The 22224-nt window shown below is 40.7% G+C and overlaps 31 non-coding genes across 31 annotated transcripts; all 31 read right to left on the reverse strand.

Moving 5' to 3' along the window:
- Positions 1-2028: 2028 nt before the first annotated feature.
- trnah-gug (transfer RNA histidin (anticodon GUG)) lies at positions 2029-2101 on the reverse strand. The gene has a single exon. It is a non-coding gene; the product is annotated as a tRNA-His (tRNA).
- A 1219-nt stretch (positions 2102-3320) lies between these two features.
- Positions 3321-3392, reverse strand: trnah-gug (transfer RNA histidin (anticodon GUG)). Its single transcript has one exon. It is a non-coding gene; the product is annotated as a tRNA-His (tRNA).
- Positions 3393-3677: 285 nt separating this feature from the next.
- trnat-agu (transfer RNA threonine (anticodon AGU)) lies at positions 3678-3751 on the reverse strand. The gene has a single exon. It is a non-coding gene; the product is annotated as a tRNA-Thr (tRNA).
- An 859-nt stretch (positions 3752-4610) lies between these two features.
- On the reverse strand, positions 4611-4682 carry trnah-gug (transfer RNA histidin (anticodon GUG)). Its single transcript has one exon. It is a non-coding gene; the product is annotated as a tRNA-His (tRNA).
- A 284-nt stretch (positions 4683-4966) lies between these two features.
- Positions 4967-5040, reverse strand: trnat-agu (transfer RNA threonine (anticodon AGU)). The gene has a single exon. It is a non-coding gene; the product is annotated as a tRNA-Thr (tRNA).
- Positions 5041-5899: 859 nt separating this feature from the next.
- trnah-gug (transfer RNA histidin (anticodon GUG)) lies at positions 5900-5971 on the reverse strand. The gene has a single exon. It is a non-coding gene; the product is annotated as a tRNA-His (tRNA).
- Positions 5972-6255: 284 nt separating this feature from the next.
- trnat-agu (transfer RNA threonine (anticodon AGU)) lies at positions 6256-6329 on the reverse strand. Its single transcript has one exon. It is a non-coding gene; the product is annotated as a tRNA-Thr (tRNA).
- Positions 6330-7189: 860 nt separating this feature from the next.
- Positions 7190-7261, reverse strand: trnah-gug (transfer RNA histidin (anticodon GUG)). Its single transcript has one exon. It is a non-coding gene; the product is annotated as a tRNA-His (tRNA).
- A 284-nt stretch (positions 7262-7545) lies between these two features.
- On the reverse strand, positions 7546-7619 carry trnat-agu (transfer RNA threonine (anticodon AGU)). The gene has a single exon. It is a non-coding gene; the product is annotated as a tRNA-Thr (tRNA).
- An 859-nt stretch (positions 7620-8478) lies between these two features.
- On the reverse strand, positions 8479-8550 carry trnah-gug (transfer RNA histidin (anticodon GUG)). Its single transcript has one exon. It is a non-coding gene; the product is annotated as a tRNA-His (tRNA).
- A 284-nt stretch (positions 8551-8834) lies between these two features.
- Positions 8835-8908, reverse strand: trnat-agu (transfer RNA threonine (anticodon AGU)). The gene has a single exon. It is a non-coding gene; the product is annotated as a tRNA-Thr (tRNA).
- An 859-nt stretch (positions 8909-9767) lies between these two features.
- Positions 9768-9839, reverse strand: trnah-gug (transfer RNA histidin (anticodon GUG)). Its single transcript has one exon. It is a non-coding gene; the product is annotated as a tRNA-His (tRNA).
- A 284-nt stretch (positions 9840-10123) lies between these two features.
- Positions 10124-10197, reverse strand: trnat-agu (transfer RNA threonine (anticodon AGU)). The gene has a single exon. It is a non-coding gene; the product is annotated as a tRNA-Thr (tRNA).
- Positions 10198-11056: 859 nt separating this feature from the next.
- Positions 11057-11128, reverse strand: trnah-gug (transfer RNA histidin (anticodon GUG)). Its single transcript has one exon. It is a non-coding gene; the product is annotated as a tRNA-His (tRNA).
- Positions 11129-11412: 284 nt separating this feature from the next.
- trnat-agu (transfer RNA threonine (anticodon AGU)) lies at positions 11413-11486 on the reverse strand. The gene has a single exon. It is a non-coding gene; the product is annotated as a tRNA-Thr (tRNA).
- An 860-nt stretch (positions 11487-12346) lies between these two features.
- trnah-gug (transfer RNA histidin (anticodon GUG)) lies at positions 12347-12418 on the reverse strand. The gene has a single exon. It is a non-coding gene; the product is annotated as a tRNA-His (tRNA).
- A 284-nt stretch (positions 12419-12702) lies between these two features.
- trnat-agu (transfer RNA threonine (anticodon AGU)) lies at positions 12703-12776 on the reverse strand. The gene has a single exon. It is a non-coding gene; the product is annotated as a tRNA-Thr (tRNA).
- Positions 12777-13637: 861 nt separating this feature from the next.
- trnah-gug (transfer RNA histidin (anticodon GUG)) lies at positions 13638-13709 on the reverse strand. Its single transcript has one exon. It is a non-coding gene; the product is annotated as a tRNA-His (tRNA).
- A 284-nt stretch (positions 13710-13993) lies between these two features.
- trnat-agu (transfer RNA threonine (anticodon AGU)) lies at positions 13994-14067 on the reverse strand. The gene has a single exon. It is a non-coding gene; the product is annotated as a tRNA-Thr (tRNA).
- Positions 14068-14926: 859 nt separating this feature from the next.
- Positions 14927-14998, reverse strand: trnah-gug (transfer RNA histidin (anticodon GUG)). Its single transcript has one exon. It is a non-coding gene; the product is annotated as a tRNA-His (tRNA).
- Positions 14999-15282: 284 nt separating this feature from the next.
- trnat-agu (transfer RNA threonine (anticodon AGU)) lies at positions 15283-15356 on the reverse strand. The gene has a single exon. It is a non-coding gene; the product is annotated as a tRNA-Thr (tRNA).
- Positions 15357-16215: 859 nt separating this feature from the next.
- trnah-gug (transfer RNA histidin (anticodon GUG)) lies at positions 16216-16287 on the reverse strand. The gene has a single exon. It is a non-coding gene; the product is annotated as a tRNA-His (tRNA).
- Positions 16288-16571: 284 nt separating this feature from the next.
- trnat-agu (transfer RNA threonine (anticodon AGU)) lies at positions 16572-16645 on the reverse strand. Its single transcript has one exon. It is a non-coding gene; the product is annotated as a tRNA-Thr (tRNA).
- Positions 16646-17504: 859 nt separating this feature from the next.
- trnah-gug (transfer RNA histidin (anticodon GUG)) lies at positions 17505-17576 on the reverse strand. Its single transcript has one exon. It is a non-coding gene; the product is annotated as a tRNA-His (tRNA).
- Positions 17577-17860: 284 nt separating this feature from the next.
- Positions 17861-17934, reverse strand: trnat-agu (transfer RNA threonine (anticodon AGU)). Its single transcript has one exon. It is a non-coding gene; the product is annotated as a tRNA-Thr (tRNA).
- Positions 17935-18794: 860 nt separating this feature from the next.
- On the reverse strand, positions 18795-18866 carry trnah-gug (transfer RNA histidin (anticodon GUG)). Its single transcript has one exon. It is a non-coding gene; the product is annotated as a tRNA-His (tRNA).
- Positions 18867-19150: 284 nt separating this feature from the next.
- Positions 19151-19224, reverse strand: trnat-agu (transfer RNA threonine (anticodon AGU)). Its single transcript has one exon. It is a non-coding gene; the product is annotated as a tRNA-Thr (tRNA).
- Positions 19225-20083: 859 nt separating this feature from the next.
- trnah-gug (transfer RNA histidin (anticodon GUG)) lies at positions 20084-20155 on the reverse strand. Its single transcript has one exon. It is a non-coding gene; the product is annotated as a tRNA-His (tRNA).
- Positions 20156-20439: 284 nt separating this feature from the next.
- On the reverse strand, positions 20440-20513 carry trnat-agu (transfer RNA threonine (anticodon AGU)). The gene has a single exon. It is a non-coding gene; the product is annotated as a tRNA-Thr (tRNA).
- An 860-nt stretch (positions 20514-21373) lies between these two features.
- On the reverse strand, positions 21374-21445 carry trnah-gug (transfer RNA histidin (anticodon GUG)). Its single transcript has one exon. It is a non-coding gene; the product is annotated as a tRNA-His (tRNA).
- Positions 21446-21729: 284 nt separating this feature from the next.
- Positions 21730-21803, reverse strand: trnat-agu (transfer RNA threonine (anticodon AGU)). The gene has a single exon. It is a non-coding gene; the product is annotated as a tRNA-Thr (tRNA).
- Positions 21804-22224: the final 421 nt, after the last annotated feature.

A 22224-nucleotide genomic window follows, 5' to 3' on the forward strand; every position in this document is an offset into this window, starting at 1 on the left:
TCACATCACAAAAGAGATGTATTTTACTAATATTGGAAGGATACAGACACCTTCAATTCTCTAGCAACAGGTGGTTCTTAAGCTACGTTTTGGGACGCAAAGTGGGCCTGAGCAGGTCAGAGGCAGTGTTGCCAAATCCTCAGGAAGGAAAGTAGCTTTTGGTGGTCTAAAAGTAGCTAGAAGTCGCTAAATGACGTCATCACATAATTTTCATAATGGCCAAGTGGATGTAATTGTGATTGACGCTGTAGGAGAGAGGAATAACGTCGCGGGAAGAGACAAAAGTGAGTAAAAAAACATCCTAGTAGTTTAGAACTAAAATTGAACTTTTTCTGTCGATTCTTGTCTTTTTTCTGAATATTCACTAAATATAGCGACAAAAGTCGCTAAAGTTGGCAACACTGGTGAGAGGTGGGTAGCGAGATATCAGTAATCAATTGTAATCACATACTATTTCTTCTAATTATGGTCATCGAGGACAGTACATTTTCATTTGGGTCTCGAGATGAATAAACTCAAGAACCTCTGACATGGATTCTTAAACTATGATTTGGGGACCCAAAGGGGTTATTAACATGTCATAGGTGGGTCGCGAGATATGAGTAACATTCAGAATCATGCACTATTTCTTCATAATGTTGGTCGTTCGAGGACACTGCATTTCTCATTTGGCTTCTGCTTAAAAATGGTAAAAACGTCTGAAACAGCATAGTAAAGTTAACTCGTTCAAAAAACAACCCTTCTAAAATACATGCAGTGCCGTGACCGGATTCGAAAAGGGGTTGCTGCGACCACAACGCAGAGTACTAACCACTATACGATCACGGCTGGCTTCAGAGGGCTTTGTAAAGCCTACTAGGCTGTGAAAGTGATGTGCACAAGCTGGCTAAACTCTTTCATTTTGGTCTCGATAATGAATCAAACTGAAGAAACAGTGGAGCTTTACACAGTCGCAGGTTTTTCTCATTCGAAAAGTGCCCTTTTTCCGTGACATTGGAATATCTCAATTGCATCCTCCTCACGTCATCTCTAATTCTCTAAACCCATTGGTGAGAAAACCTGAGTGCCCTCCCCTCTGACCTTCTCCACCAATGTGAACAATAAAAGGTACTGCTGAGATTTGAACTCAGGATCTCCTGTTTACTAGACAGGACTTTAACCAACTAAGCCACAGCACCCATAAATGTCATATATGTTGCAGATGTGAACACCCACACCTATTTGAATCAAACCAATCTCATTCATTTAACCCACATCTCTGTCTAGCAAAATCACATCACAAAAGAGATGTATTTACTAATATTGGAAGCGATACAGACACCTTCAATTCTCTAGCAACAGGGTTTCTTAAGCTACGTTTGGGACGCAAAGTGGGCCTGAGCAGGTCAGAGGCAGTGTTGCCAAATCCTCAGGAAGGAAAGTAGCTATTGGTGGTCCTAAAAGTAGCTAGAAGTCGCTAAATGACGTCATCATAATTTCATAATTGGCCAAGTGGATGTAATTGTGATTGACGCTGTAGGAGAGAGGAATAACGTCGCGGGAGAGACAAAAAGTGAGTAAAAAACATCCCTAAGTATGTTTAGAACTAAAATTGAACTTTCTTGTCGATTCTTGTCTTTTTTTGAATATTCACTAAATATAGCGACAAAGTCGCTAAGTTGGCAACACTGGTGAGAGGTGGGTAGCGAGATATCAGTAATCAATTGTAATCACATACTATTTCTCTTAATTATGGTCATTCGAGGACAGTACATTTTTCATTTGGGTCTCGAGATGAATAAACTCAAGAACCTCTGACATGGATTCTTAAACTATGATTTGGGACCCAAAGGGTTATTAACATGTCATAGGTGGGTCGCGAGATATGAGTAAACATTCAGAATCATGCACTATTTCTTCATAATGTTGGTCGTTCGAGGACACTGCATTTCTCATTTGGCTCTCGAGCTTAAAAATGGTAAAAACGTCTGAAACAGCATAGTAAGTCTTAACTCGTTCAAAAACAACCCTTCTAAAATTACATTGCAGTGCCGTGACCCGGATTCGAAACCGGGGTTGCTGCGACCACAACGCAGAGTACTAACCACTATACGATCACGGCTGGCTTCAAGAGCTGGCTTTGTAAAGCCTACATAGGCTGTGAAAGTGATGTGCACAAGCTGGCTAAACTCTTTTCATTTTGGTCTCGATAATGAATCAACTGAAGAAACAGTCGAGCTTTACACAGTCGGCAGGTTTTTTCTCATTCGAAAAGTGCCCTTTTTCCGTGACATTGGAATATCTCAATTGCATCCTCCTCACGTCATCTCTAATTCTCTAAACCCATTGGTGAGAAAACCTGAGTGCCCTCCCCTCTGACCTTCTCCGCCAATGTGAACAATAAAAAGGTACTGCTGAGATTTGAACTCAGGATCTCTTGTTTACTAGACAGGTACTTTAGCCAACTAAGCCACAGCACCCATAAAGTCATATATGTTGCAGATGTGAACACCCACACCTATTTGAATCAAACCAATCTCATTCATTTAACCCACATCTCTGTCTAGCAAAATCACATCACAAAAGAGATGTATTTTACTAATATTGGAAGCGATACAGACACCTTCAATTCTCTAGCAACAGGGTTTCTTAAGCTACGTTTTGGGACGCAAAGTGGGCCTGAGCAGGTCAGAGGCAGTGTTGCCAAATCCTCAGGAAGGAAAGTAGCTATTGGTGGTCCTAAAAGTAGCTAGAAGTCGCTAAATGACATCATCACATAATTTTCATAATTGGCCAAGTGGATGTAATTGTGATTGACGCTGTAGGAGAGAGGAATAACGTCGCGGGAGAGACAAAAAGTGAGTAAAAAACACCCTAAGTATGTTTAGAACTAAAATTGAACTTTCTTCTGTCGATTCTTGTCTTTTTTCTGAATATCACTAAATATAGCGACAAAGTCGCTAAGTTGGCAACACTGGTGAGAGGTGGGTAGCGAGATATCAGTAATCAATTGTAATCACATACTATTTCTTCTTAATTATGGTCATTCGAGGACAGTACATTTTTCATTTGGGTCTCGAGATGAATAAACTCAAGAACCTCTGACATGGGATTTAAACTATGATTTGGGGACCCAAAGCAGGTTATTAACATGTCATAGGTGGGTCGCGAGATATGAGTAAACATTCAGATCATGCACTATTTCTTCATAATGTTAGTCGTTCGAGGACACTGCACTTCTCATTTGGACTCTCGAGCTTAAAAATGGTAAAAACGTCTGAAACAGCATAGTAAGTCTTAACTCGTTCAAAAAACAACCCTTCTAAAGGTTACATTTGCAGTGCCGTGACCCGGATTCGAACCGGGGTTGCTGCGACCACAACGCAGAGTACTAACCACTATACGATCACGGCTGGCTTCAAGAGCTGGCTTTGTAAAGCCTACATAGGCTGTGAAAGCTGATGTGCACAAGCTGGCTAAACTCTTTTCATTTTGGCCTCGATAATGAATCAACTGAAGAAACAGTCGAGCTTTACACAGTCGGCAGGTTTTTTCTCATTCGAAAAGTGCCCTTTTTCCGTGACATTGGAATATCTCAATTGCATCCTCCTCACGTCATCTCTAATTCTCTAAACCCATTGGTGAGAAAACCTGAGTGCCCTCCCCTCTGACCTTCTCCACCAATGTGAACAATAAAAAGGTACTGCTGAGATTTGAACTCAGGATCTCCTGTTTACTAGACAGGCACTTTAACCAACTAAGCCACAGCACCCATAAAAGTCAAATATGTTGCAGATGTGAACACCCACACCTATTTGAATCAAACCAATCTCATTCATTTAACCCACATCTCTGTCTCGCAAAATCACATCACAAAAGAGATGTATTCTACTAATATTGGAAACGATACAGACACCTTCAATTCTCTAGCAACAGGGTTTCTTAAGCTACGTTTTGGGACGCAAAGTGGGCCTGAGCAGGTCAGAGGCAGTGTTGCTAAATCCTCAGGAAGGAAAGTAGCTATCGGTGGTCCTAAATGTAGCCAGAAGTCGCTAAATGACCTCATCACATAATTTTCATAATTGGCCAAGTGGATGTAATTGTGATTGACGCTGTAGGAGAGAGGAATAACGTCGCGGGAGAGACAAAAAGTGAGTAAAAAACTCCCTAAGTATGTTTAGAACTAAAATTGAACTTTCTTCTGTCGATTCTTGTCTTTTTTCTGAATATTCACTAAATATATATATAAGTCGCTAAGTTGGCAACACTGGTGAGAGGTGGGTAGCGAGATATCAGTAATCAATTGTAATCACATACTATTTCTTCTTAATTATGGTCATTCGAGGACAGCACATTTTTCATTTGGGTCTCGAGATGAATTAACTCAAGAACCTCTGACATGGATTCTTAAACTATGATTTGGGACCCAAAGCGGTTATTAACATGTCATAGGTGGGTCGCGAGATATGAGTAAACATTCAGAATCATGCACTATTTCTTCATAATGTTGGTCGTTCGAGGACACTGCATTTCTCATTTGGCTCTCGAGCTTAAAAATGGTAAAAACGTCTGAAACAGCATAGTAAGTCTTAACTCGTTCAAAAAACAACCCTTCTAAAATTACATTGCAGTGCCGTGACCCGGATTCGAACCGGGGTTGCTGCGACCACAACGCAGAGTACTAACCACTATACGATCACGGCTGGCTTCAAGAGCTGGCTTTGTAAAGCCTACATAGGCTGTGAAAGTGATGTGCACAAGCTGGCTAAACTCTTTTCATTTTGGTCTCGATAATGAATCAACTGAAGAAACAGTGGAGCTTTACACAGTCGGCAGGTTTTTTCTCATTCGAAAAGTGCCCTTTTTCCGTGACATTGGAATATCTCAATTGCATCCTCCTCACGTCATCTCTAATTCTCTAAACCCATTGGTGAGAAAACCTGAGTGCCCTCCCCTCTGACCTTCTCCACCAATGTGAACAATAAAAAGGTACTGCTGAGATTTGAACTCAGGATCTCCTGTTTACTAGACAGGCACTTTAACCAACTAAGCCACAGCACCCATAAAGTCATATATGTTGCAGATGTGAACACCCACACCTATTTGAATCAAACCAATCTCATTCATTTAACCCACATCTCTGTCTCGCAAAATCACATCACAAAAGAGATGTATTCTACTAATATTGGAAACGATACAGACACCTTCAATTCTCTAGCAACAGGGTTTCTTAAGCTACGTTTTGGGACGCAAAGTGGGCCTGAGCAGGTCAGAGGCAGTGTTGCCAAATCCTCAGGAAGGAAAGTAGCTATCGGTGGTCCTAAATGTAGCCAGAAGTCGCTAAATGACCTCATCACATAATTTTCATAATTGGCCAAGTGGATGTAATTGTGATTGACGCTGTAGGAGAGAGGAATAACGTCGCGGGAGAGACAAAAAGTGAGTAAAAAACACCCTAAGTATGTTTAGAACTAAAATTGAAACTTTTTTCTGTCGATTCTTGTCTTTTTTCTGAATATTCACTAAATATAGCGACAAAGTCGCTAAGTTGGCAACACTGGTGAGAGGTGGGTAGCGAGATATCAGTAATCAATTGTAATCACATACTATTTCTTCTTAATTATGGTCATTCGAGGACAGCACATTTTTCATTTGGGTCTCGAGATGAATAACTCAAGAACCTCTGACATGGATTCTTAAACTATGATTTGGGACCCAAAGCGGTTATTAACATGTCATAGGTGGGTCGCGAGATATGAGTAAACATTCAGAATCATGCACTATTTCTTCATAATGTTGGTCGTTCGAGGACACTGCATTTCTCATTTGGCTCTCGAGCTTAAAAATGGTAAAAACGTCTGAAACAGCATAGTAAGTCTTAACTCGTTCAAAAAACAACCCTTCTAAAATTACATTGCAGTGCCGTGACCCGGATTCGAACCGGGGTTGCTGCGACCACAACGCAGAGTACTAACCACTATACGATCACGGCTGGCTTCAAGAGCTGGCTTTGTAAAGCCTACATAGGCTGTGAAAGTGATGTGCACAAGCTGGCTAAACTCTTTTCATTTTGGCCTCGATAATGAATCAACTGAAGAAACAGTCGAGCTTTACACAGTCGGCAGGTTTTTTCTCATTCGAAAAGTGCCCTTTTTCCGTGACATTGGAATATCTCAATTGCATCCTCCTCACGTCATCTCTAATTCTCTAAACCCATTGGTGAGAAAACCTGAGTGCCCTCCCCTCTGACCTTCTCCAACAATGTGAACAATAAAAAGGTACTGCTGAGATTTGAACTCAGGGTCTCCTGTTTACTAGACAGGCACTTTAACCAACTAAGCCACAGCACCCATAAAAGTCAAATATGTTGCAGATGTGAACACCCACACCTATTTGAATCAAACCAATCTCATTCATTTAACCCACATCTCTGTTTAGCAAAATCACATCACAAAAGAGATGTATTTTACTAATATTGGAAGCGATACAGACACCTTCAATTCTCTAGCAACAGGGTTTCTTAATCTACGTTTTGAGACGCAAAGTGGGCCTGAGCAGGTCAGAGGCAGTGTTGCCAAATCCTCAGGAAGGAAAGTAGCTATCGGTGGTCCTAAATGTAGCCAGAAGTCGCTAAATGACATCATCACATAATTTTCATAATTGGCCAAGTGGATGTAATTGTGATTGACGCTGTAGGAGAGAGGAATAACGTCGCGGGAGAGACAAAAAGTGAGTAAAAAACACCCTAAGTATGTTTAGAACTAAAATTAAACTTTTTTCTGTCGATTCTTGTCTTTTTTTTGAATATTCACAAAATATAGCGACAAAGTCGCAAAGTTGGCAACACTGGTGTAAGGTGGGTAGCGAGATATCAGTAATCAATTGTAATCACATACTATTTCTTCTTAATTATGGTCATTCGAGGACAGTACATTTTTCATTTGGGTCTCGAGATGAATAAACTCAAGAACCTCTGACATGGATTCTTAAACTATGATTTGGGACCCAATACGGTTATTAACATGTCATAGGTGGGTCGCGAGATATGAGTAAACATTCAGAGTCATGCACTATTTCTTCATAATGTTGGTCGTTCGAGGACACTGCATTTCTCATTTGGCTCTCGAGCTTAAAAATGGTAAAAACGTCTGAAACAGCATAGTAAGTCTTAACTCGTTCAAAAATCAACCCTTCTAAGGTTACATTGCAGTGCCGTGACCCGGATTCGAACCGGGGTTGCTGCGACCACAACGCAGAGTACTAACCACTATACGATCACGGCTGGCTTCAAGAGCTGGCTTTGTAAAGCCTACATAGGCTGTGAAAGCTATGTGCACAAGCTGGCTAAACTCTTTTCATTTTGGTCTCGATAATGAATCAACTGAAGAAACAGTGGAGCTTTACACAGTAGGCAGGTTTTTTCTCATTCGAAAATTGCCCTTTTTACGTGACATTGGAATATCTCAATTGCATCCTCCTCACGTCATCTCTAATTCTCTAAACCCATTGGTGAGAAAACCTGAGTGCCCTCCCCTCTGACCTTCTCCGCCAATGTGAACAATAAAAAGGTACTGCTGAGATTTGAACTCAGGATCTCCTGTTTACTAGACAGGCACTTTAACCAACTAAGCCACAGCACCCATAAATGTCATATATGTTGCAGATGTGAACACCCACACCTATTTGAATCAAACCAATCTCATTCATTTAACCCACATCTCTGTCTCGCAAAATCACATCACAAAAGAGATGTATTCTACTAATATTGGAAACGATACAGACACCTTCAATTCTCTAGCAACAGGGTTTCTTAAGCTACGTTTTGGGACGCAAAGTGGGCCTGAGCAGGTCAGAGGCAGTGTTGCTAAATCCTCAGGAAGGAAAGTAGCTATCGGTGGTCCTAAATGTAGCCAGAAGTCGCTAAATGACCTCATCACATAATTTTCATAATTGGCCAAGTGGATGTAATTGTGATTGACGCTGTAGGAGAGAGGAATAACGTCGCGGGAGAGACAAAAAGTGAGTAAAAAACTCCCTAAGTATGTTTAGAACTAAAATTGAACTTTCTTCTGTCGATTCTTGTCTTTTTTCTGAATATTCACTAAATATATATATAAGTCGCTAAGTTGGCAACACTGGTGAGAGGTGGGTAGCGAGATATCAGTAATCAATTGTAATCACATACTATTTCTTCTTAATTATGGTCATTCGAGGACAGCACATTTTTCATTTGGGTCTCGAGATGAATTAACTCAAGAACCTCTGACATGGATTCTTAAACTATGATTTGGGACCCAAAGCGGTTATTAACATGTCATAGGTGGGTCGCGAGATATGAGTAAACATTCAGAATCATGCACTATTTCTTCATAATGTTGGTCGTTCGAGGACACTGCATTTCTCATTTGGCTCTCGAGCTTAAAAATGGTAAAAACGTCTGAAACAGCATAGTAAGTCTTAACTCGTTCAAAAAACAACCCTTCTAAAATTACATTGCAGTGCCGTGACCCGGATTCGAACCGGGGTTGCTGCGACCACAACGCAGAGTACTAACCACTATACGATCACGGCTGGCTTCAAGAGCTGGCTTTGTAAAGCCTACATAGGCTGTGAAAGTGATGTGCACAAGCTGGCTAAACTCTTTTCATTTTGGCCTCGATAATGAATCAACTGAAGAAACAGTCGAGCTTTACACAGTCGGCAGGTTTTTTCTCATTCGAAAAGTGCCCTTTTTCCGTGACATTGGAATATCTCAATTGCATCCTCCTCACGTCATCTCTAATTCTCTAAACCCATTGGTGAGAAAACCTGAGTGCCCTCCCCTCTGACCTTCTCCAACAATGTGAACAATAAAAAGGTACTGCTGAGATTTGAACTCAGGGTCTCCTGTTTACTAGACAGGCACTTTAACCAACTAAGCCACAGCACCCATAAAAGTCAAATATGTTGCAGATGTGAACACCCACACCTATTTGAATCAAACCAATCTCATTCATTTAACCCACATCTCTGTTTAGCAAAATCACATCACAAAAGAGATGTATTTTACTAATATTGGAAGCGATACAGACACCTTCAATTCTCTAGCAACAGGGTTTCTTAATCTACGTTTTGAGACGCAAAGTGGGCCTGAGCAGGTCAGAGGCAGTGTTGCCAAATCCTCAGGAAGGAAAGTAGCTATCGGTGGTCCTAAATGTAGCCAGAAGTCGCTAAATGACATCATCACATAATTTTCATAATTGGCCAAGTGGATGTAATTGTGATTGACGCTGTAGGAGAGAGGAATAACGTCGCGGGAGAGACAAAAAGTGAGTAAAAAACACCCTAAGTATGTTTAGAACTAAAATTAAACTTTTTTCTGTCGATTCTTGTCTTTTTTTGAATATTCACAAAATATAGCGACAAAGTCGCTAAGTTGGCAACACTGGTGAGAGGTGGGTAGCGAGATATCAGTAATCAATTGTAATCACATACTATTTCTTCTTAATTATGGTCATTCGAGGACAGTACATTTTTCATTTGGGTCTCGAGATGAATAAACTCAAGAACCTCTGACATGGATTCTTAAACTATGATTTGGGACCCAAAGCGGTTATTAACATGTCATAGGTGGGTCGCGAGATATGAGTAAACATTCAGAATCATGCACTATTTCTTCATAATGTTGGTCGTTCGAGGACACTGCATTTCTCATTTGGCTCTCGAGCTTAAAAATGGTAAAAACGTCTGAAACAGCATAGTAAGTCTTAACTCGTTCAAAAAACAACCCTTCTAAAATTACATTGCAGTGCCGTGACCCGGATTCGAACCGGGGTTGCTGCGACCACAACGCAGAGTACTAACCACTATACGATCACGGCTGGCTTCAAGAGCTGGCTTTGTAAAGCCTACATAGGCTGTGAAAGTGATGTGCACAAGCTGGCTAAACTCTTTTCATTTTGGTCTCGATAATGAATCAACTGAAGAAACAGTGGAGCTTTACACAGTCGGCAGGTTTTTTCTCATTCGAAAAGTGCCCTTTTTCCGTGACATTGGAATATCTCAATTGCATCCTCCTCACGTCATCTCTAATTCTCTAAACCCATTGGTGAGAAAACCTGAGTGCCCTCCCCTCTGACCTTCTCCACCAATGTGAACAATAAAAAGGTACTGCTGAGATTTGAACTCAGGATCTCCTGTTTACTAGACAGGCACTTTAACCAACTAAGCCACAGCACCCATAAAGTCATATATGTTGCAGATGTGAACACCCACACCTATTTGAATCAAACCAATCTCATTCATTTAACCCACATCTCTGTCTAGCAAAATCACATCACAAAAGAGATGTATTTTACTAATATTGGAAGCGATACAGACACCTTCAATTCTCTAGCAACAGGGTTTCTTAAGCTACGTTTTGAGACGCAAAGTGGGCCTGAGCAGGTCAGAGGCAGTGTTGCCAAATCCTCAGGAAGGAAAGTAGCTATTGGTGGTCCTAAAAGTAGCTAGAAGTAGCTAAATGACATCATCACATAATTTTCATAATTGGCCAAGTGGATGTAATTGTGATTGACGCTGTAGGAGAGAGGAATAACGTCGCGGGAGAGACAAAAAGTGAGTAAAAAACACCCTAAGTATGTTTAGAACTAAAATTGAACTTTCTTCTGTCGATTCTTGTCTTTTTTCTGAATATTCACTAAATATAGCGACAAAGTCGCTAAGTTGGCAACACTGGTGAGAGGTGGGTAGCGAGATATCAGTAATCAATTGTAATCACATACTATTTCTTCTTAATTATGGTCATTCGAGGACAGTACATTTTTCATTTGGGTCTCGAGATGAATAAACTCAAGAACCTCTGACATGGATTCTTAAACTATGATTTGGGACCCAAAGCGGTTATTAACATGTCATAGGTGGGTCGCGAGATATGAGTAAACATTCAGAATCATGCACTATTTCTTCATAATGTTGGTCGTTCGAGGACACTGCATTTCTCATTTGGCTCTCGAGCTTAAAAATGGTAAAAACGTCTGAAACAGCATAGTAAGTCTTAACTCGTTCAAAAAACAACCCTTCTAAAATTTCTTTGCAGTGCCGTGACCCGGATTCGAACCGGGGTTGCTGCGACCACAACGCAGAGTACTAACCACTATACGATCACGGCTGGCTTCAAGAGCTGGCTTTGTAAAGCCTACATAGGCTGTGAAAGTGATGTGCACAAGCTGGCTAAACTCTTTTCATTTTGGCCTCGATAATGAATCAACTGAAGAAACAGTCGAGCTTTACACAGTCGGCAGGTTTTTTCTCATTCGAAAAGTGCCCTTTTTCCGTGACATTGGAATATCTCAATTGCATCCTCCTCACGTCATCTCTAATTCTCTAAACCCATTGGTGAGAAAACCTGAGTGCCCTCCCCTCTGACCTTCTCCAACAATGTGAACAATAAAAAGGTACTGCTGAGATTTGAACTCAGGGTCTCCTGTTTACTAGACAGGCACTTTAACCAACTAAGCCACAGCACCCATAAAAGTCAAATATGTTGCAGATGTGAACACCCACACCTATTTGAATCAAACCAATCTCATTCATTTAACCCACATCTCTGTTTAGCAAAATCACATCACAAAAGAGATGTATTTTACTAATATTGGAAGCGATACAGACACCTTCAATTCTCTAGCAACAGGGTTTCTTAATCTACGTTTTGAGACGCAAAGTGGGCCTGAGCAGGTCAGAGGCAGTGTTGCCAAATCCTCAGGAAGGAAAGTAGCTATTGGTGGTCCTAAAAGTAGCTAGAAGTAGCTAAATGACATCATCACACAATTTTCATAATTGGCCAAGTGGATGTAATTGTGATTGACGCTGTAGGAGAGAGGAATAACGTCGCGGGAGAGACAAAAAGTGAGTAAAAAACACCCTAAGTATGTTTAGAACTAAAATTAAACTTTCTTCTGTCGATTCTTGTCTTTTTTCTGAATATTCACTAAATATAGCGACAAAGTCGCTAAGTTGGCAACACTGGTGAGAGGTGGGTAGCGAGATATCAGTAATCAATTGTAATCACATACTATTTCTTCTTAATTATGGTCATTCGAGGACAGTACATTTTTCATTTGGGTCTCGAGATGAATAAACTCAAGAACCTCTGACATGGATTCTTAAACTATGATTTGGGACCCAAAGCGGTTATTAACATGTCATAGGTGGGTCGCGAGATATGAGTAAACATTCAGAATCATGCACTATTTCTTCATAATGTTGGTCGTTCGAGGACACTGCATTTCTCATTTGGCTCTCGAGCTTAAAAATGGTAAAAACGTCTGAAACAGCATAGTAAGTCTTAACTCGTTCAAAAAACAACCCTTCTAAAATTTCTTTGCAGTGCCGTGACCCGGATTCGAACCGGGGTTGCTGCGACCACAACGCAGAGTACTAACCACTATACGATCACGGCTGGCTTCAAGAGCTGGCTTTGTAAAGCCTACATAGGCTGTGAAAGTGATGTGCACAAGCTGGCTAAACTCTTTTCATTTTGGCCTCGATAATGAATCAACTGAAGAAACAGTCGAGCTTTACACAGTCGGCAGGTTTTTTCTCATTCGAAAAGTGCCCTTTTTCCGTGACATTGGAATATCTCAATTGCATCCTCCTCACGTCATCTCTAATTCTCTAAACCCATTGGTGAGAAAACCTGAGTGCCCTCCCCTCTGACCTTCTCCAACAATGTGAACAATAAAAAGGTACTGCTGAGATTTGAACTCAGGGTCTCCTGTTTACTAGACAGGCACTTTAACCAACTAAGCCACAGCACCCATAAAAGTCAAATATGTTGCAGATGTGAACACCCACACCTATTTGAATCAAACCAATCTCATTCATTTAACCCACATCTCTGTTTAGCAAAATCACATCACAAAAGAGATGTATTTTACTAATATTGGAAGCGATACAGACACCTTCAATTCTCTAGCAACAGGGTTTCTTAATCTACGTTTTGAGACGCAAAGTGGGCCTGAGCAGGTCAGAGGCAGTGTTGCCAAATCCTCAGGAAGGAAAGTAGCTATTGGTGGTCCTAAAAGTAGCTAGAAGTAGCTAAATGACATCATCACACAATTTTCATAATTGGCCAAGTGGATGTAATTGTGATTGACGCTGTAGGAGAGAGGAATAACGTCGCGGGAGAGACAAAAAGTGAGTAAAAAACACCCTAAGTATGTTTAGAACTAAAATTAAACTTTCTTCTGTCGATTCTTGTCTTTTTTCTGAATATTCACTAAATATAGCGACAAAGTCGCTAAGTTGGCAACACTGGTGAGAGGTGGGTAGCGAGATATCAGTAATCAATTGTAATCACATACTATTTCTTCTTAATTATGGTCATTCGAGGACAGTACATTTTTCATTTGGGTCTCGAGATGAATAAACTCAAGAACCTCTGACATGGATTCTTAAACTATGATTTGGGACCCAAAGCGGTTATTAACATGTCATAGGTGGGTCGCGAGATATGAGTAAACATTCAGAATCATGCACTATTTCTTCATAATGTTGGTCGTTCGAGGACACTGCATTTCTCATTTGGCTCTCGAGCTTAAAAATGGTAAAAACGTCTGAAACAGCATAGTAAGTCTTAACTCGTTCAAAAAACAACCCTTCTAAAATTTACTTTGCAGTGCCGTGACCCGGATTCGAACCGGGGTTGCTGCGACCACAACGCAGAGTACTAACCACTATACGATCACGGCTGGCTTCAAGAGCTGGCTTTGTAAAGCCTACATAGGCTGTGAAAGTGATGTGCACAAGCTGGCTAAACTCTTTTCATTTTGGCCTCGATAATGAATCAACTGAAGAAACAGTCGAGCTTTACACAGTCGGCAGGTTTTTTCTCATTCGAAAAGTGCCCTTTTTCCGTGACATTGGAATATCTCAATTGCATCCTCCTCACGTCATCTCTAATTCTCTAAACCCATTGGTGAGAAAACCTGAGTGCCCTCCCCTCTGACCTTCTCCAACAATGTGAACAATAAAAAGGTACTGCTGAGATTTGAACTCAGGGTCTCCTGTTTACTAGACAGGCACTTTAACCAACTAAGCCACAGCACCCATAAAAGTCAATATGTTGCAGATGTGAACACCCACACCTATTTGAATCAAACCAATCTCATTCATTTAACCCACATCTCTGTTTAGCAAAATCACATCACAAAAGAGATGTATTTTACTAATATTGGAAGCGATACAGACACCTTCAATTCTCTAGCAACAGGGTTTCTTAATCTACGTTTTGAGACGCAAAGTGGGCCTGAGCAGGTCAGAGGCAGTGTTGCCAAATCCTCAGGAAGGAAAGTAGCTATTGGTGGTCCTAAAAGTAGCTAGAAGTAGCTAAATGACATCATCACATAATTTTCATAATTGGCCAAGTGGATGTAATTGTGATTGACGCTGTAGGAGAGAGGAATAACGTCGCGGGAGAGACAAAAAGTGAGTAAAAAACACCCTAAGTATGTTTAGAACTAAAATTAACTTTCTTCTGTCGATTCTTGTCTTTTTTCTGAATATTCACTAAATATAGCGACAAAGTCGCTAAGTTGGCAACACTGGTGAGAGGTGGGTAGCGAGATATCAGTAATCAATTGTAATCACATACTATTTCTTCTTAATTATGGTCATTCGAGGACAGTACATTTTTCATTTGGGTCTCGAGATGAATAAACTCAAGAACCTCTGACATGGATTCTTAAACTATGATTTGGGACCCAAAGCGGTTATTAACATGTCATAGGTGGGTCGCGAGATATGAGTAAACATTCAGAATCATGCACTATTTCTTCATAATGTTGGTCGTTCGAGGACACTGCATTTCTCATTTGGCTCTCGAGCTTAAAAATGGTAAAAACGTCTGAAACAGCATAGTAAGTCTTAACTCGTTCAAAAAACAACCCTTCTAAAATTTACTTTGCAGTGCCGTGACCCGGATTCGAACCGGGGTTGCTGCGACCACAACGCAGAGTACTAACCACTATACGATCACGGCTGGCTTCAAGAGCTGGCTTTGTAAAGCCTACATAGGCTGTGAAAGTGATGTGCACAAGCTGGCTAAACTCTTTTCATTTTGGCCTCGATAATGAATCAACTGAAGAAACAGTCGAGCTTTACACAGTCGGCAGGTTTTTTCTCATTCGAAAAGTGCCCTTTTTCCGTGACATTGGAATATCTCAATTGCATCCTCCTCACGTCATCTCTAATTCTCTAAACCCATTGGTGAGAAAACCTGAGTGCCCTCCCCTCTGACCTTCTCCACCAATGTGAACAATAAAAAGGTACTGCTGAGATTTGAACTCAGGATCTCCTGTTTACTAGACAGGCACTTTAACCAACTAAGCCACAGCACCCATAAAGTCATATATGTTGCAGATGTGAACACCCACACCTATTTGAATCAAACCAATCTCATTCATTTAACCCACATCTCTGTCTAGCAAAATCACATCACAAAAGAGATGTATTTTACTAATATTGGAAGCGATACAGACACCTTCAATTCTCTAGCAACAGGGTTTCTTAATCTACGTTTTGAGACGCAAAGTGGGCCTGAGCAGGTCAGAGGCAGTGTTGCCAAATCCTCAGGAAGGAAAGTAGCTATTGGTGGTCCTAAAAGTAGCTAGAAGTAGCTAAATGACATCATCACACAATTTTCATAATTGGCCAAGTGGATGTAATTGTGATTGACGCTGTAGGAGAGAGGAATAATGTCGCGGGAGAGACAAAAAGTGAGTAAAAAACACCCTAAGTATGTTTAGAACTAAAATTGAACTTTCTTCTGTCGATTCTTGTCTTTTTTCTGAATATTCACTAAATATAGCGACAAAGTCGCTAAGTTGGCAACACTGGTGAGAGGTGGGTAGCGAGATATCAGTAATCAATTGTAATCACATACTATTTCTTCTTAATTATGGTCATTCGAGGACAGTACATTTTTCATTTGGGTCTCGAGATGAATAAACTCAAGAACCTCTGACATGGATTCTTAAACTATGATTTGGGACCCAAAGCGGTTATTAACATGTCATAGGTGGGTCGCGAGATATGAGTAAACATTCAGAATCATGCACTATTTCTTCATAATGTTGGTCGTTCGAGGACACTGCATTTCTCATTTGGCTCTCGAGCTTAAAAATGGTAAAAACGTCTGAAACAGCATAGTAAGTCTTAACTCGTTCAAAAAACAACCCTTCTAAAATTTCTTTGCAGTGCCGTGACCCGGATTCGAACCGGGGTTGCTGCGACCACAACGCAGAGTACTAACCACTATACGATCACGGCTGGCTTCAAGAGCTGGCTTTGTAAAGCCTACATAGGCTGTGAAAGTGATGTGCACAAGCTGGCTAAACTCTTTTCATTTTGGCCTCGATAATGAATCAACTGAAGAAACAGTCGAGCTTTACACAGTCGGCAGGTTTTTTCTCATTCGAAAAGTGCCCTTTTTCCGTGACATTGGAATATCTCAATTGCATCCTCCTCACGTCATCTCTAATTCTCTAAACCCATTGGTGAGAAAACCTGAGTGCCCTCCCCTCTGACCTTCTCCAACAATGTGAACAATAAAAAGGTACTGCTGAGATTTGAACTCAGGGTCTCCTGTTTACTAGACAGGCACTTTAACCAACTAAGCCACAGCACCCATAAAAGTCAAATATGTTGCAGATGTGAACACCCACACCTATTTGAATCAAACCAATCTCATTCATTTAACCCACATCTCTGTTTAGCAAAATCACATCACAAAAGAGATGTATTTTACTAATATTGGAAGCGATACAGACACCTTCAATTCTCTAGCAACAGGGTTTCTTAATCTACGTTTTGAGACGCAAAGTGGGCCTGAGCAGGTCAGAGGCAGTGTTGCCAAATCCTCAGGAAGGAAAGTAGCTATTGGTGGTCCTAAAAGTAGCTAGAAGTCGCTAAATGACATCATCACATAATTTTCATAATTGGCCAAGTGGATGTAATTGTGATTGACGCTGTAGGAGAGAGGAATAACGTCGCGGGAGAGACAAAAAGTGAGTAAAAAACACCCTAAGTATGTTTAGAACTAAAATTAACTTTCTTCTGTCGATTCTTGTCTTTTTTCTGAATATTCACTAAATATAGCGACAAAGTCGCTAAGTTGGCAACACTGGTGAGAGGTGGGTAGCGAGATATCAGTAATCAATTGTAATCACATACTATTTCTTCTTAATTATGGTCATTCGAGGACAGTACATTTTTCATTTGGGTCTCGAGATGAATAAACTCAAGAACCTCTGACATGGATTCTTAAACTATGATTTGGGACCCAAAGCGGTTATTAACATGTCATAGGTGGGTCGCGAGATATGAGTAAACATTCAGAATCATGCACTATTTCTTCATAATGTTGGTCGTTCGAGGACACTGCATTTCTCATTTGGCTCTCGAGCTTAAAAATGGTAAAAACGTCTGAAACAGCATAGTAAGTCTTAACTCGTTCAAAAAACAACCCTTCTAAAATTTCTTTGCAGTGCCGTGACCCGGATTCGAACCGGGGTTGCTGCGACCACAACGCAGAGTACTAACCACTATACGATCACGGCTGGCTTCAAGAGCTGGCTTTGTAAAGCCTACATAGGCTGTGAAAGTGATGTGCACAAGCTGGCTAAACTCTTTTCATTTTGGCCTCGATAATGAATCAACTGAAGAAACAGTCGAGCTTTACACAGTCGGCAGGTTTTTTCTCATTCGAAAAGTGCCCTTTTTCCGTGACATTGGAATATCTCAATTGCATCCTCCTCACGTCATCTCTAATTCTCTAAACCCATTGGTGAGAAAACCTGAGTGCCCTCCCCTCTGACCTTCTCCAACAATGTGAACAATAAAAAGGTACTGCTGAGATTTGAACTCAGGGTCTCCTGTTTACTAGACAGGCACTTTAACCAACTAAGCCACAGCACCCATAAAAGTCAAATATGTTGCAGATGTGAACACCCACACCTATTTGAATCAAACCAATCTCATTCATTTAACCCACATCTCTGTTTAGCAAAATCACATCACAAAAGAGATGTATTTTACTAATATTGGAAGCGATACAGACACCTTCAATTCTCTAGCAACAGGGTTTCTTAATCTACGTTTTGAGACGCAAAGTGGGCCTGAGCAGGTCAGAGGCAGTGTTGCCAAATCCTCAGGAAGGAAAGTAGCTATTGGTGGTCCTAAAAGTAGCTAGAAGTAGCTAAATGACATCATCACATAATTTTCATAATTGGCCAAGTGGATGTAATTGTGATTGACGCTGTAGGAGAGAGGAATAACGTCGCGGGAGAGACAAAAAGTGAGTAAAAAACACCCTAAGTATGTTTAGAACTAAAATTAACTTTCTTCTGTCGATTCTTGTCTTTTTTCTGAATATTCACTAAATATAGCGACAAAGTCGCTAAGTTGGCAACACTGGTGAGAGGTGGGTAGCGAGATATCAGTAATCAATTGTAATCACATACTATTTCTTCTTAATTATGGTCATTCGAGGACAGTACATTTTTCATTTGGGTCTCGAGATGAATAAACTCAAGAACCTCTGACATGGATTCTTAAACTATGATTTGGGACCCAAAGCGGTTATTAACATGTCATAGGTGGGTCGCGAGATATGAGTAAACATTCAGAATCATGCACTATTTCTTCATAATGTTGGTCGTTCGAGGACACTGCATTTCTCATTTGGCTCTCGAGCTTAAAAATGGTAAAAACGTCTGAAACAGCATAGTAAGTCTTAACTCGTTCAAAAAACAACCCTTCTAAAATTTACTTTGCAGTGCCGTGACCCGGATTCGAACCGGGGTTGCTGCGACCACAACGCAGAGTACTAACCACTATACGATCACGGCTGGCTTCAAGAGCTGGCTTTGTAAAGCCTACATAGGCTGTGAAAGTGATGTGCACAAGCTGGCTAAACTCTTTTCATTTTGGCCTCGATAATGAATCAACTGAAGAAACAGTCGAGCTTTACACAGTCGGCAGGTTTTTTCTCATTCGAAAAGTGCCCTTTTTCCGTGACATTGGAATATCTCAATTGCATCCTCCTCACGTCATCTCTAATTCTCTAAACCCATTGGTGAGAAAACCTGAGTGCCCTCCCCTCTGACCTTCTCCAACAATGTGAACAATAAAAAGGTACTGCTGAGATTTGAACTCAGGGTCTCCTGTTTACTAGACAGGCACTTTAACCAACTAAGCCACAGCACCCATAAAGTCAAATATGTTGCAGATGTGAACACCCACACCTATTTGAATCAAACCAATCTCATTCATTTAACCCACATCTCTGTTTAGCAAAATCACATCACAAAAGAGATGTATTTTACTAATATTGGAAGCGATACAGACACCTTCAATTCTCTAGCAACAGGGTTTCTTAATCTACGTTTTGAGACGCAAAGTGGGCCTGAGCAGGTCAGAGGCAGTGTTGCCAAATCCTCAGGAAGGAAAGTAGCTATTGGTGGTCCTAAAAGTAGCTAGAAGTAGCTAAATGACATCATCACACAATTTTCATAATTGGCCAAGTGGATGTAATTGTGATTGACGCTGTAGGAGAGAGGAATAATGTCGCGGGAGAGACAAAAAGTGAGTAAAAAACACCCTAAGTATGTTTAGAACTAAAATTGAACTTTCTTCTGTCGATTCTTGTCTTTTTTCTGAATATTCACTAAATATAGCGACAAAGTCGCTAAGTTGGCAACACTGGTGAGAGGTGGGTAGCGAGATATCAGTAATCAATTGTAATCACATACTATTTCTTCTTAATTATGGTCATTCGAGGACAGTACATTTTTCATTTGGGTCTCGAGATGAATAAACTCAAGAACCTCTGACATGGATTCTTAAACTATGATTTGGGACCCAAAGCGGTTATTAACATGTCATAGGTGGGTCGCGAGATATGAGTAAACATTCAGAATCATGCACTATTTCTTCATAATGTTGGTCGTTCGAGGACACTGCATTTCTCATTTGGCTCTCGAGCTTAAAAATGGTAAAAACGTCTGAAACAGCATAGTAAGTCTTAACTCGTTCAAAAAACAACCCTTCTAAAATTTCTTTGCAGTGCCGTGACCCGGATTCGAACCGGGGTTGCTGCGACCACAACGCAGAGTACTAACCACTATACGATCACGGCTGGCTTCAAGAGCTGGCTTTGTAAAGCCTACATAGGCTGTGAAAGTGATGTGCACAAGCTGGCTAAACTCTTTTCATTTTGGCCTCGATAATGAATCAACTGAAGAAACAGTCGAGCTTTACACAGTCGGCAGGTTTTTTCTCATTCGAAAAGTGCCCTTTTTCCGTGACATTGGAATATCTCAATTGCATCCTCCTCACGTCATCTCTAATTCTCTAAACCCATTGGTGAGAAAACCTGAGTGCCCTCCCCTCTGACCTTCTCCAACAATGTGAACAATAAAAAGGTACTGCTGAGATTTGAACTCAGGGTCTCCTGTTTACTAGACAGGCACTTTAACCAACTAAGCCACAGCACCCATAAAAGTCAAATATGTTGCAGATGTGAACACCCACACCTATTTGAATCAAACCAATCTCATTCATTTAACCCACATCTCTGTTTAGCAAAATCACATCACAAAAGAGATGTATTTTACTAATATTGGAAGCGATACAGACACCTTCAATTCTCTAGCAACAGGGTTTCTTAATCTACGTTTTGAGACGCAAAGTGGGCCTGAGCAGGTCAGAGGCAGTGTTGCCAAATCCTCAGGAAGGAAAGTAGCTATTGGTGGTCCTAAAAGTAGCTAGAAGTAGCTAAATGACATCATCACACAATTTTCATAATTGGCCAAGTGGATGTAATTGTGATTGACGCTGTAGGAGAGAGGAATAATGTCGCGGGAGAGACAAAAAGTGAGTAAAAAACACCCTAAGTATGTTTAGAACTAAAATTGAACTTTCTTCTGTCGATTCTTGTCTTTTTTCTGAATATTCACTAAATATAGCGACAAAGTCGCTAAGTTGGCAACACTGGTGAGAGGTGGGTAGCGAGATATCAGTAATCAATTGTAATCACATACTATTTCTTCTTAATTATGGTCATTCGAGGACAGTACATTTTTCATTTGGGTCTCGAGATGAATAAACTCAAGAACCTCTGACATGGATTCTTAAACTATGATTTGGGACCCAAAGCGGTTATTAACATGTCATAGGTGGGTCGCGAGATATGAGTAAACATTCAGAATCATGCACTATTTCTTCATAATGTTGGTCGTTCGAGGACACTGCATTTCTCATTTGGCTCTCGAGCTTAAAAATGGTAAAAACGTCTGAAACAGCATAGTAAGTCTTAACTCGTTCAAAAAACAACCCTTCTAAAATTTCTTTGCAGTGCCGTGACCCGGATTCGAACCGGGGTTGCTGCGACCACAACGCAGAGTACTAACCACTATACGATCACGGCTGGCTTCAAGAGCTGGCTTTGTAAAGCCTACATAGGCTGTGAAAGTGATGTGCACAAGCTGGCTAAACTCTTTTCATTTTGGCCTCGATAATGAATCAACTGAAGAAACAGTCGAGCTTTACACAGTCGGCAGGTTTTTTCTCATTCGAAAAGTGCCCTTTTTCCGTGACATTGGAATATCTCAATTGCATCCTCCTCACGTCATCTCTAATTCTCTAAACCCATTGGTGAGAAAACCTGAGTGCCCTCCCCTCTGACCTTCTCCAACAATGTGAACAATAAAAAGGTACTGCTGAGATTTGAACTCAGGGTCTCCTGTTTACTAGACAGGCACTTTAACCAACTAAGCCACAGCACCCATAAAAGTCAAATATGTTGCAGATGTGAACACCCACACCTATTTGAATCAAACCAATCTCATTCATTTAACCCACATCTCTGTTTAGCAAAATCACATCACAAAAGAGATGTATTTTACTAATATTGGAAGCGATACAGACACCTTCAATTCTCTAGCAACAGGGTTTCTTAATCTACGTTTTGAGACGCAAAGTGGGCCTGAGCAGGTCAGAGGCAGTGTTGCCAAATCCTCAGGAAGGAAAGTAGCTATTGGTGGTCCTAAAGTAGCTAGAAGTAGCTAAATGACATCATCACACAATTTTCATAATTGGCCAAGTGGATGTAATTGTGATTGACGCTGTAGGAGAGAGGAATAACGTCGCGGGAGAGACAAAAAGTGAGTAAAAAACACCCTAAGTATGTTTAGAACTAAAATTAAC

Source organism: Oncorhynchus kisutch, unplaced genomic scaffold (assembly GCF_002021735.2).
Source record: "Oncorhynchus kisutch isolate 150728-3 unplaced genomic scaffold, Okis_V2 scaffold4029, whole genome shotgun sequence".
In the NCBI taxonomy this organism is placed as follows: Eukaryota; Metazoa; Chordata; class Actinopteri; order Salmoniformes; family Salmonidae; genus Oncorhynchus; species Oncorhynchus kisutch.